We start from the raw sequence: 15054 nt of genomic DNA, 5'->3' as shown, positions 1-15054 counted from the left end.
TTTGAGAAATGGGCCATAGATTTCATCGGACCCATCAATCATCCGTCAACAGCCAAATACACTCAAGCTCAATACATAATAGCTGCTACCTCTACAGACTATTGCACCAAGTGGGTAGAAGCTCGTGCAACCCGCAAGGCTGATGCTAGATCGCTGCTAAATTTCTCTATGAATCAATCATCACCCTTCGGACTGCCCCCTCGACCTCGTCAAGCGACAATAATGGGACACACTTCATCAATGAGGTAATCCAATTCCTCTTGCAAGAGTTTCTTATCACCCATAGAAAGTCCTCTCCATATTACCCACAAGCAAATGGCCAAGCGGAAAGCACGAAAAAAAATCCTATGTGCCATTCTAGCTGAAATTATGGAGGCTAGCCACAACAATTGGGAACGGCTGCACTTTGGGCTTATAGAACTTCTTACAAGGCAACAACCAATGCTACCCCTTTGAGTTTAACCAATGGTACTGAAGCGGTCATGCCCATGGAGTTCTTAGTCCCTAGCTTACGTGTTGCAGTGCAAAAAAAGCTCACTGGAAACGTCTTAGGTTGTCGCCTTTTTGAGCTCAAAAAGCTCAATGAAACACACCTTTTAGCCATATACAACATGATTGTTGAGAAGCTAAGGCGCAAACAATGGTTTGGTGACCAGCTTAAGGATAAACAAATGAATGAGGGTGATAAGGTTCTCTTATTCAGTACCAAGACATACAAAAAAAAGCTCAAGCTCAGAGGCTTAGGACCTTTCCTAGTCTCTGAAATAACACCACAAGGCGCGGTGCGCATTAAAACACATGTGTGGAAATGGTTGGTTACTTCAATGGTAGAGCAAACTTAAACGCTACTATGGCCCTCTCATGGAAGCCACCTTGAAAGCCATCCACGATAAAAAATAGCAAAAGAAAGACTATGAGGATATGAAACGAGCTGCACAAGAAGAAGCCAAAGCAAGGCAAGCTAAGCTTAGGCAAAGACATGACATATCATGGTCAATATGGTCCAAGTGGTTGACCTTGAAGAAGAAGACTAGGAGGTGAAGCCTGCTTGGTTGTGGTTAGGAATGACTACCTTGTGACAAGCTTTGTCCAAAAATTAGCTCTTGGGCTAGTTACAATTTGATGTCCTATGAAACTTGGCGTTCCCTTGAGGAACCCTCACTCAAAGAGACCCTTGCCATTGTTACAACATTGGCATCATAGCATGTTCATTGCGTAGGCACAATCACGCTTTTGTTCCACATAGGAAGCTTCACACAGAGTGACACTACAACCTCCATGCTGCCATTGACATTGTTAATTATTTTACTGATATACATTCAACATCAATAACCCCCCACCTCATTGTGAGGCTGCAACAACAGAGTACCACAATGCCATCACCAGCTCAGGGCCTCAGGTACTTCCTTACCAACCACCTTAGAATCCCTCAAGGAAGTGATACCCACTACCTCGCCATCATTGGAATCAACTCCTTATTTTAGCGAATTGGGCACGCGATCAGTACAAAACCCGCAATGGGGTGCTGGTAGCATAGCCTTTGGGTACAAAACTTTCTTCAAGGTGCCCACAAAAAAAAGCCACAATTGTAACAAATTTGCCCACGAGCGTACTCTTTATAGGTTCTCAAGTCCCTGGTCGTTCCAACCTACCCAGTGGAATGCCCTGGCCGTTCCTTCCTCTACTCAACTGCAATGCCCGTCGAAGTTTGTCATGGCCGTTCCAAATATGACTCAAAGCCCCTTGTCGTTCCTTTCTAATTGCATGAGCAAACGCCCGTTCCATTTTGTTTTTTGGAAGCCCATGACCGTTCGCAGGCCTTACCATGATCGTTCATTGGACTTGCCGTGCCTGTTTGCTTCCACTGTCCAACTATCACATGGCCGTTTCTTGCAAATGTCACCGTTGTCCTTGGATTTGCCATGGTCGTACCCTTCTGTGCCAAACCTATAAATAAGGGCCCCACCCCCTCATTTCCTCACTTTCAGCTCTTACACAAGCCAAACTCTTGCCAATATTTCTCTTGAGCTCTCCCACCCATCCACTAGCCAGCACCATGTCTAACACTTCTGACTCTTTCGTGGAGGTTCTCCATCATACCACCATTAGGAGAAAGCAACCTGCAGGTGGCCGTTCAAGGAGTACTCCAAGAACCTGACCCAGCTCTCTCATCTGGGGGGAGGTTCTCATGAAGCAGGTTAATGGCCACACGGTGTATTCCCTCTCATGAAGAACAACCACAAGGTGGAGCACAAAGCTCCTATATTTCACTGGGCCATGTTACAGGGCCATAGCCTCAGATCCTACTGTTGTTCACAAAATCTGGAGCACTTTGGCCTGGGTAGACTACCAACTTTAGAGCCATGGGGGCCTGACCTATATAACGCCTTATACTTCATAGAAACTTATGATGCAAATCATCATACTAGTAGTGAAGTCTTGGATAACGAGGGCTCCAATGCAACCAAGCTGACCAGAGGCTTATAGGGGTAGCCCGAACAAGGATGGTGTAGAATGGGCCAATATTACTCAAGACGATCTTATCATGCCGACCAGAGCTCCTCACCACCAAGTGGATTGACCGCTTTAGTAGATGCAACATGACCACCTTGGCACGGGTGCACCAAGCTCAAATGGTCAATTGGACATATCTTTTTAGGGAGTTGCACACAGTCTACTCCAACCCACAAGGGAAGCTGGCAGCCGCTACCTTACTGACCCGAGTATTGTATTATGCCATGGGGTGGGAAGAGTTGCCACACACAATCTAGATTAGCAGCCCGAACGCATAATAGTCACTTCTCTACCCTCTCCATCAACTTCTCCAAATCCCCCCACCAGTAAGGACGTAACACCAAGAGCTAGCGGTCGTTGAACAGGCCCCTCACACCCGGCCCCCACAACCCAGCCCTAGCACAAGAAGAGTCAGCAGCTACCGTGCAGAAGAAACCAAAAAGGCCATTGAAGTGGAGGAAGAGTGCCAGAAGCAAGATTTTTTCAACAGGAATTTATTTGATACACCACCTCTCCTGACCGCTTTGCCGACATTTCTTCAAACACAGAGGTAGGCCCTTCGTCCCCCAGTGCAGCACAGAATACCATGAACACTCTCCGTTGGGCGCGCTTGGGAAGTTTTCGTTCCAATCAGGCATATGCAGAAAGTGTTCATGCAGAACTTCACAATTCTCACACATGGCTAGGGAGCTCATAACTCAAATAACGAATTGCATTACTGTCCAATAGAAGGTGGCACAAGTTTTGCAAAGAGAGATGCTGTTGGCCAAGGCTCAAGAGCATCAAGTGTTTGAGGATTTATACCAGACCAACCTGCTCTACATGCAACTTGAAGCAAAGCTCAACGAGCAGACATAGTGGCAGCTCTGGGGCATGCCCTTGCCTGCATCACAGACCTCCAACAACAGCACTTAACTCAGGCCCATGAAGCTGCTCATCAGCAGGTGCATCATGAGCTGACCATTGTCGTCGAGAGCCTACATCATCAAGATGCCCAAAATTGGGCCCAGGCAAGCGGAGGGCACCCTTGCCCGAACACAAAGAGATTTTCTCAGTCACCACCAAGAGATTTTTGAAGCAACTCTCAGGACCCTAGAAGAGCACCTCGGTGATGCCTCCAACCGCGTGCCGAGATTTCATCCACACTATAGATAGATCTGGCCAACTCCAAGGACGGACTTGCATTAGAGACGGGGGTATGTTAACCACTCCGATTAACATTACCTTTTACGTGGTTACACCCTTTGTAATGTATCTTTTTGTAACCTTTCCAAGCACTCATTGTATAAGAGATGTGGGATGACCGAGCTTACAACTTGTGTAATGCTAGTCATGAGGAATAGTTGTACATAGATCTAGAGAAACTTCTTTTCGTAGACTCCTCCGTACATAAATCAAGGTCTCCCTCCTTGATTTCCTTATCCTTGAGGTTATTATCAAACCATTTTTTCTATCAATCCTTTTCTGTTAACATGTTCTACACAACAACAATTTGTCTTTCTTCGTCTAGTTGTTCAAGAATGAACAGCCGATTGGCCAACATGTTACCCTCCAATCTCTCAGTCCCACCCTTAAGCTGGGTATCATGAATTCCTAAGGCATTACCTCCTTAACCCCATATACCATCTTAAATGGTGTGCAATCATTTTTCTCACCGATTTCCCTCTTAGCGGAATGGCAAGACAGTAGTCTGAGGTAACATACCAGTCACACAAGCAAAGCCGTGGGAGATGTGTAGCCACCCGCTAGATCTTCTGGATTCAAACACCAACCTTAGAGTGGTCATGGGGACTCTCAGAACACCTCTTAGCTTTAGAAATTCACACACTCTCACTTTGCTCTCACATCGGTATGTAACTCTCTCACTCTCTTTCATGTGCACATCATGTTTATTAAAACAGACACAGTACTCTTAATCAACAAATAACAGAGAGTACACAAAGATAAAGGGAATGGAAAAATTGCTCTTATTTAATGTATCTTCCAGAATTGGTACAAGTTCACTGTAGAGCAACTACTCGACACAAGGCCACAACCTCCTAAGAACTATGACTATGTTCAACTTCACATCATTGGCTGTCAACTACTAGCTATGAGATAATTGCAGCATGCAACCTCTACAACCTTCAGCTAGTGTATCATGTTGCTAACCTTGCAGTAGTGACCAGCCATTCTTTTAAGCTTAGTCTTCTTGATCTTGGCAAGGGTTACACTGGTACGCCACCTGGCCTTTTGGGAAATTTTTTCCATTCATCCTCATCATCTACATCATCTTCAAAATAACTGAAGGTTACTCTAAGGGGCTTCAAGGATCCTCTAGCTTCGCGGTGTTGTCGTTTTGCATAGGAGTCTCTAGACTTGAGATCCACGGACCTAGCAGCCTGTGCAATGGCTCTTAGGTGTGCATGCACCACCATTGGTTATTTTTCCTTGGCCCATGTGGCTGCTCTCTTTGCCAAATTCTCTGTAAATGCTAGCCCAAATGATCTTTTCTCCTGCTTCTATTGGTCCGAGTAGCCTATAGTTTTTATTCAACATATCCTTCGGCTTTTCCATGAACATCACATTCTACAAGAAGAAGACAAACTATTCTCGTTGGGTCTCATCTACCATGTCCTTTACCTAGTGAATGTTGCCTATTTTTGAGATCTCTTCTTCCACCTTGGGCTTCATGTTTGTGTCCAATGCCCCGTCCATCGGCAACCCTAGTGCATGGTGCACTGTGAGCTCCGAGATCTTTATGGGCTCTTTTCTCCCTCCACATGCACAGTATTTGTTTCAAGAAATTGATTAATAAGCTTTTCCCCATCCTTGGGGTCCTGGAGGTCCTCCCATTGGCGATCCAATAGATTTTCAAAGCTGCACTTCCTCACCCACTCCTGGTGTTCTTTCTTCCTCATGTCGGGGACCACCATCGGCATGTAGAGGCTTTATTTAGCCTTAGAGTCTTGCTAATCTTTGGCATGGCTTTGTCTTTGTTAAGGATAACATGATACCTTGCACAAAAGAAAGAAAGAAGAGAAGAAGAATGCATGCAAGAGTCGAGTCCGGATAGTTGCACTTAGCTAACCCTAAGAGGGTTAACTCCTCAATGTGAATTCAATTGCCTAGCCCTTATGGTAAAGTGCCTTACAATGCATTACTTGATACAGGGGCTAGTCACAATTGGATTTCCTTCAATGCATGGAACCAATTGGTAAAATCGTAACTTGTAATAAAATAGATACCTCTTTAAAAGTGAAAGGTATGGAACCAATTGGGAAAACCCTAACTTGTAGTAGATACCTCTTTAAAAGTGAAAGGTATCCATCATAGGAATACTAAGGTTCTTGGGCTACTACAAATAGAGACATATTATTATGGCAACAAGTATCTAGTGATGGGTTTTTTGGTTATGCCTGCAAGAACATCACGTAAACCGGTAATACTTGGTCGCACATGGATTGTCTGGTCGATAGGGTATGTTTTTGTGGGTGAAGCCAGGATTGAACATTCTATAAAACCCCTACCACCTTTCACTATTATCAAGAGTTGCCAAAACAAGGAGGAAGCTTTAACATCCACAAAATCTAAAGAAACCCCCTCCACTTTGGCATCCACTATTCAAGGAACTCGCAATTCTTGTACTCCCACAAGGCACTACTTCACCCTTTAGAGCTTCATCTATTATGGTTGCACTATTGATGGCTTGGAGGGGGCATACTGACCCTCGATTTTTCTTGGTTTTGACGACATGGTTTAAATCTAGGAGAGTTTAAAATATTTACTTTTTTTTTATAATCAAAATGTTGGTAAGCTTTACTTAGCTTTCATTGTGTAGCTTTTCAAGACTTGTCTTGTGTTTTACGAACAGATCTAAATGGTACCCCCAAAAAAAGAAGACAATAAAAAGAGGTCAATCCTCTGTTAACCCTACCCCATAAAAATCTATCAAGAAGATGGCTTTGGATGTAGTGCCAAGTGGCAGCAGTTTGAGTCGGTTCACACAATCAAGCACATAGAGGTGATCAAAGGTGGAGATGCGATCTCTAGGTGCAAAGTCTTTGATCCTTCCACATGCCCTCATATACTACTATGCTGACTTAGTTCCTTTTGCTCGGGTGAGAGGTCTTGAAAAGAGAATAGATGAGACTAGATAGATACAAACCTTAATTGATCTCATTAATCTATCTCACACAATGTAGAGAAGCTCCATAGCTATCTTCATTCTCCTTCATCAAAATCAACGCATTCTACAAGTGATAAGTTCACACATAACATAACCTAGTACTAATGTCCACACACACTTGACCAGTTAGGCATGGCAATTATTGTCTACACATTGCTAGACTATTGTCCACAAATTTAATGCTATTAAGTAGCCTGCTGCTAAAATGAGCTTGCATTCTTAGCACTCCCCCTCAAGCTCACCATGTCCATCTCATGTACTCCAAGTCTATCTCTAAAGTACTCATACTTGTCTTTACTAAGTGATTTGGTAAAGATATCTGCAACCTGTTCTTCTGTCTTCACATATGTCACGTTAACCTATCCATCCAATACCTTCTCCTTGATGAAATGATAACGGACCTCTATGTGTTTGGTCCTTGTATGATAGACCGGATTACTAGAGCCAATTGAATACTACTCATGTTGTCACAATGTATGATAACTCCTCCATCATGATGTTATCCCAAATCACGAAGTAACTTTCTCAACCATACCACTTCACGTGCAGCCATGGGAGCTCCTTTATACTTTGCCTCTGTGTGCTAGATAAAGCAATTACTACTCCAACTCACTAGAGCACTTCCCATGCTAAATACATACCCACTAGTAGATTTCCTTTTATAAGCACTACTTGCCCAATTTGCATTTGTGTAACCATACACCATCATATCCTTTCCATGCTTATATAATAAATCATAATGGATAATGGTCTTCACATACGTCATGATCCTCTTGACAACATCTAAATGTGGCATCCTAGGACTCTGCGTAAACTAATTAACTAGTTTAAATACATAACATAAATGTGGTCTAGTGATAGTCAAGTAAATCATGCTGCCAACCATCTCTTGTACATAGTAACATCATACAAATCATCACCAATATCAACCCTTAGCCTTATGTTTTGCTCCAAGGGTGTCACCATAGGCTTGCATCTCGTTATGCCATACTTTGCCACCAATATATTCAAAGCATATTGCCTTTGCACCAACCATACACCATATGATGTCTTGATAATCTCTATGCCAAGAAAGAATCTCAACTCTCCCAATTCTTTCATATCAAATTAGCTACTCTTAGCTTTGTCTAATGCACTACTCTTAGTGTTCACATTATGTCTCAATCTCCTTGATGATGGACTCACAGTATCACTACTAGATGTCTCATGTGGCCCAAATATACTAGTAGACTCTTCTAATGGTAAGTGCACATCCACATTGGCATCAATGTCATCAATCACGACACTCACCTTCCTTGTACCAACTAGAAATCTTATCAAATATCACATCACGACTAATGAGGATGTGTTTTGTCTCAGTGGATTGTAACACTTATATGCTTTCTTGTCTTGTGCTTACCCAATTAATACAAACTTTTCTACCTTTGGATCCAATTTTCTTCTCTTCTCATCAGGCACATGTACATAAGCCACACAATCAAAAACTTCTAATGTCAGGTCTATAGCTAGTTAACCTCACCTCCTTTGGTGTGCTCTCTGAATAGTTGTTTGTAGGTGTCTTGTTCATAACAAGTACATTATTGTTGGACATGGTTCTACCCAGTAGTAATTTGGCATACTCTTCTTATTAACCATGGCTCATGCTATCTCACCAATGGCTCTATTCTTTTTGGTACCCAATGTTAGGTCTATGCGAGTCATCCTCATCTTTGGTGTGCTCTCTGAATAGTTGTTGTAGGTGTCTTGTTCACAAGTACACTGTTGTCGGGCATGCTTATATCCTATAGTAATTTGGCGTACTCTTCTTATTACCCAGGTTTTGTGTTATCTCACCAATGATTTTATTCTTTCTCTTAGTAACTCCATTTTATTGAGGTGTGTGTATAGACGTAAGTTGCCATTTTATCCCATGATTTCCTAAGAAATCATCAAATGTACATGAGGTGAACTACTCCTCCACCATCTATTCTCAAACATTTGATCCAATATCTTTTAAAAAATGGTGAACTCCTCTCCACCATGTGTGCTCAAACATTTGGTCCGTTGTCCATATTGCTCTCAATATATGCTTTGAAATCTCTGAACTTCCCAAATACTTCACCTTTTTTCCTCAAGAAGTAGATCCATTTCATTCTACTAGTCATCAATGAAACTTACAACCATTTATGATGGGCTTTGTGCTGGACCCCAAATATCACTATAAATGATTTCCATGGCCTCTTGCTTATTTCACTATCCTTTGGAATGAAAGTCTTGCCTGCTTTTCCCCAAACTGACATGCATCACATACATGATTGCTTCCATCACACTTGAACCTTCACAAACCACCAAAAAAAATTTGGTTTGCATAAACTTTAGCATTTGGATATTCACATGTCCAATCCTCTTATGTTACATATGAATGTCCTGCACAACGCTATGGCTATGTGAAAACATGACTGATTTTAACTCCGAAATACCTGCATCCAAAGTGAATAGTCTTCTTTCCTTTTGTCCCTTTGCAATTAGCTTACATCCATTCTTGAAGTCTTCGATAAAAAAAACCATACTCATTCAACCGTACTTGCAATCCCTTCTCAACCATTTGACCCATAGATGCAAGATTCACAATACATCCGACATTATCTTTACTCTTCCATCATGAACCTTCAATGGCACACTACTAACTAGATACCTCCATAGGACGTCACATGCCATACAGATTGCAACCAGCCAATCGAGTGTATCATCTCATTGTCTATAGGATTGAGTCAAGCAAAGTATATGTCATCCCTTAAGAGGAATGGGCACATATTTTATGCATGATCATGGAGGTGATCGAGGAGGCAGAGATAGAGGAACACTCACATGCCAACACTTAGATGCCATACAAATCCCCATTACTATAGCTGAGGGCACCATCTCGTTGTCTACAAGAGATTGATTTTTAGATAGAATAGGGCATCCATCTCAAGAGGCATGGGTATATAGGTTATGCATGATCAAGAAGGTGGAAACAAAGGAGCACTATTTGTTGAGATGCCCTATAAGATTTGCAAGATATCCCATTATCTTTTTCAAGATGGATTCGACACTCTCCCATGGGTTATGCTTATCAAGATGCCTCTTAGACCTCCATCACAAACTTTGTAGAGGCCAAGAGATCAAGTCATTGCTCATATGCACGAGCATGACATCTTCTAGTTCCATGGGGATCACTAAAGGAAGCGTGATCTTTTCTAAATCTTTTCGAATATCTAGACACCCCCAACCCTAGTGATCTTGACCCTCCACTTGTAAGATATAGATCCAAAATATCCTTTAATGACATGGTGGAGATATCCCAGCACACACAGGAGCACAATATCATTACCTTATGCTCTATTCTGGAGAAGGATGGTATCATTGGATCACCCTGAAACACCACCATATATTAGCCACATGGCTGCCTATATTGTATTCATCAAGACATATGTTTTAAGCATAGGCAACTAGATTTTTTCTAACTTTTTCCATGCCTAGTAATTTCTCGTAGAGATATAATACTATTATTTGGTCTCATAGACCCTTTGGGGTCCTTTGAAAATGTTAGTATAATTCTCTCTCTCTCTCTCTCTCTCTCTCTCTCTCTCTCTCTCTCTCTCTCTCTCTCTCTCTCTCTTCGAACCTGTGTTGCCTCCCTCTCCCACCTGCTGCCCTGCCTGCTGCTGCTGACTCTCTCTCTCTCTCTCTCTCTCTCTCTCTCTCTCTCTCTCTCTTCGAGCCTGTGTCGCCTCCCTCTCCCGTGCCTACTGCCCTGCCTGCTAACTCTCTCTCTCTCTCTCTCTCTCTCTCTCTCTCTCTCTCTCTCTCTCTCTCTCTCTCTCTCTCTCTCTCTCTCTCTCTCTCTCTTCGATCTCTTCGCTTCCTTTGCTTCGCCTCGTTTGCTCTCTCGTGTAGCCGCCGCTTCCCTTCGCCTCCTTTGCTTTGCCTGACCCTTTCGCCTCCCGTATAGCCGCCACTCCCTTCTTGCAACGTTTTTTTGATGCAAAAAAAACGCTACTGAGCAGCATTAAAACATTTATGCTATGCTCCTAATGTCTTGTCGTGAGACCTTGGGAAGCGTGCATGAGAAAAAGTACAGACGTGAGAGAAAACACCAGATTAGGTACAAACATTCCCAAGCATGTGCCAAAAGCATCCCCGCTTGAGTATTTATAGTTTTATTATTACTAAAAATAGTTTACAAGGCTATTTTTTCGTGAACTTTCTCTACAAGCTTTCTTTTACAAACAATGAGTAATAAAAATTTAAAAAAAATCTCACTCTCGTGATAATGTGTGTGTGTCTATGTGTTTATGCACATAATGCAGGTGTGTGGGTGTATGTACATGCATATGCATGTATGTGTCGATTCTATAGGTACATGCAAGTGTATGATTATGCATGTGTTGATTCTATATGTTTATGTATGTGAACACACATGGAAGTGTATGCGTGTATATGTGTGCATGTGTGTGTCGAGTGTGTGCATGCCAACTCTCTATGTGTGCACATGCATGTACAAGTGTGTGTGCCTTTATGTGTCGATAGTGTGTATGTACACATGTTTGTGTGAGTGAACCTTTATGTATTAAAGCCTTCATGAAGGCGGCTCTCACGTTACCCTTAGGCTAAGACTATGTGTATCAACTCAGGGTGCGCACACGTATGATTCTGTGTGTGCCTTTATGTGTCGATAGTGTGTATGTACACATGTTTGTGTGAGTGAACCTTTATGTATTAAAGCCTTCATGAAGGCGGCTCTCACGTTACCCTTAGGCTAAGACTATGTGTATCAACTCAGGGTGCGCACACGTATGATTCTGTGTGTCGACATAATCGCATGTATATGCACAACACTATGTTTGGGCCTATGTGTGCATGTGCTTATGTTTATGCACGTGCATGTGTCTCTATATATGCATACACAAGAGAGTGTATGTGTACATATATGTGCATGTGTGTGTGGATACACACATGTATATACATGCATGTGTATGTACATGTGTGCGCTTGTGTGTGCATGCATATGTGCACGTGTATGTATGTGTGTGCACGTTTAGGTGTGTGCATATGCATGTATTTTCATGTGTATGTCTATGTGTGTGTTGTGCATGTGTATGCAAGTGTGTGTATGTATAAGCATGTGAGTGTGTGTATATGATGTCATGTGCACTTGTGTGTGTGCATGCACATATGTGGGTGTGCGTACATGCATGTGCATTTGTGTGATTGGGTGTGTGTGGGTGTGCATCTATGTGCTTGTGTGTATGTACGTACATATGTGTGTACGTGTGTACATGTGTGCACATGCACATGCACTTATGTGTGCATACAATGTGTGTACGTGTGTACAGGTGTGTATGTACGTACATATGTGTGTACGTGTGTACATGTGTGTATGTACGTACATATGTGTGTATGTGTGTACATGTGTGCACATGCACATGCACTTATGTGTGCATACAATGTACATACATGCATGTATGTGTATGTGTGCACACTCAAGTGTGTATGCACGTGTATATGCATATATATGTATGTGTATGTTGTGCGTGTGTGTGCAAGTGTGTATGTGAGTGTGCACAAATGAGTGTGTGTGTGTGTGTGCGTGTGTGTGTGTAAGTGTGTGCGTGCACACATGCAAGAGTGTGTGTATACATGTGTATGTCTTTGTGTGTGTGTGTGCATGTGTGTGCGCACGTGTGTGGGTGTGTGTGCACGGTATGTGATTATGTCTGTATCATACAAGACTTATTGTGTGTGTGTTTATGTGTGTGCACACGAGTGGAAGTGTATGTGTGTATATGCATGTATGTGTGTGTTGCATGCATGTGTGTGTTGCATGGGTGCATGCCAACTCTGTGTGTACACACGTGCGTGCGTGAGTGCATGTGCCTTTGTGTCAATAGTGTGTGCACGCACATTTATGTATGAGTCCACCCTCATCTATTAAAGCCTTAATGAAGGTGGCTCATGTTACCCTCACAATGAGACTATATGTAGTGTCGACTCTATGTGTGCATGCGTATGATTGTGTGTGCCAACAATCACATGTACGTGTGTATCGTGTGTGTGCTTGTATGTGCATGTGCCTATGTATATGCACGTATAAGTGTCTATGTGTACGCATACGCAAAAGATTGTGTGTGTGTGTGCATGTATACAAGAGAGAGTGTGTCCATGCATCTATGTGCATGTGTGTGTGGATGCACGCATGTATGTGTACGTGTACACATGCGCTTGTATATGTGGATGCATACATGCATGTGCATATGTGTGTGTTTACACTTAGAGTGTGTGCATGCATGTGTATGTAAGTGTGTGTGTGTGTGTGTGTGTGTGTGTGTGTGCATGCTACCGAGTGTGTATATGTGCATCATGTGCACATGTGTGGGTGTGTGTGCACGCACATGCATGTGGGTGATTAGGTGTGTGTCAATTATGTGTTCATGCATGTGAGTGTGTGTGACTTTGTCTAAATGCGTAATTGTGTGTGTGTGCATGTGCATATGCAAGTGTATGACTATATGCGTGTATTTGTATGTGTGTATGCATGAGTGTGTACAAGTTTGTATGCACGCAAGAGAGTGTGTGCATATGTCTGTATGGGTACACATGTATATGTGTATGTGTGCATGTATGCAGAATTTTTGTTAAGAAAAAATATATTTTTAAATAGAAATGGTTATTGCTTTTCAACTTTTTTTTTTCATGGTGGAGATGTGTGTGTGATATGTGTGCTCACTTATTATATCCTCAAATAGATGCACCTTACATATACTGATGGGGTGTTCTATTTTTAAACAATGATGATAGAGAGAAAGACAGATAAGTTTTCATCATATAAGTAAACTCCCTTCAACCCTGCCCCCTCTTTACACTAAAATTTAAACTTGAAATGGGAATAAAGCTTGTCTTTCACTCTTTAACTCTCCCTTCTTATACATGGTAAAATGAGATGGCCATAGAGTGATACATGGGTGAATGCTATGGCAAGGTTAAAATAGTGAAAGTAATAGTGCAAGATTCCTATGCAACTTGTGATCGCTCCCTTACGCATTGAAGTTGATCGAAGCCATTGTTTAGGAAAATATGTAAGAGTGTCTGGGGGGGTCATGGTGTGTGTAAGATTCAAACGTGTACCATATGTTACACACTTTGTTGCAGTACCCGCTAGCCTTCAACGCATTTATTGCACATCTAACTATTCAAAACAATTTTAATAAATAAAAATAGCAACTTTTTTCAACTAACCTGAGAAAGTGCTATGCCGGTACTATGGGTCCATGCTAAAGCCAAAAATGGGCTTGTGAGCTATCCAAACTCTTTAAATCATATATTAGAACATAAAAGATTGCGTTGAGAGGTGGTATAAGACCCCCCTTGTTATTTAGGCATAAGGGAAAGAAAGTGAAATGAATCATTTAGAAACGATAATTAAAAAAGATGATAATAATCAAAGCATATGAGAATTATGAACTCAAAACATTGATTGAAATTGTTATTGACCAAGCACGTACTCACTCACATTTACAACAACAATATTACACTTGGATCTTCTACTTTTTGCACTACTCCTACACCATGTTGTAAACTTCATCCCAACTAGTGAGCAACCTGTGCTTCTCACATCTTTTGAGACTTCCAAATTCAAATTCTACCCAAACCTCCTCATCCCTTTCCTGAACCTCCAAATTCTTGCCACGTGGTAGCTTTGTGAAACTCTTTCTTTATATAATATATATCTCTAGAGATGCTCTAACCGTCATTACGCGCGGAAGAAGAGGCTTACAAAAAGACAATACACACCTGGATACGCAATGGCCACCCACTACAACAATGCCGGATGTTGATCATACACCATGCATTTATAAAGAGTACTAAAACTTAATTTCTTTTATCCATCATTATATTGGGGCTATGCTCTGTGTAGGAGGTGAAAGTTTTCATAACAGGGGCAAACACAAGACTCCTACAACTCACATTACATTTCCAGCCTACGTAACTACTCATAATTCTTGTGGTGGAAGTTTGGAGGAGGTAGCGATTACAGTTAATTAACATATCATTAGCATAACATTAATTGATAAGCATTATTTAGATGTTACTCAGATTGAAGACGCCATCGCTCACACAGCAGAAGCAGGAGCTACGCTCGTAGTTGATGAATCGTTATCGAATATGTCGATTGACGTTGGTTACATTTATATACAAGTATAAGCACCCATTCATTTGCATCACTTCGTGATGGGCGTTCACACTCGTATAGGGACACGAGCATTAATTCCAACACTCCCCCTTAATGCGAATGTCCGCATGAGGGTGAATGAGGAAATGTGTGTGTATAGTGATGTATGCATTATGAATTC

This window comes from Cibotium barometz, chromosome 52 (assembly GCF_041138505.1).
Source record: "Cibotium barometz isolate CiBa-2024 chromosome 52, ASM4113850v1, whole genome shotgun sequence".
NCBI lineage: Eukaryota > Viridiplantae > Streptophyta > Polypodiopsida > Cyatheales > Cibotiaceae > Cibotium > Cibotium barometz.
Note: the sequence above shows the minus strand (reverse complement) of the source record.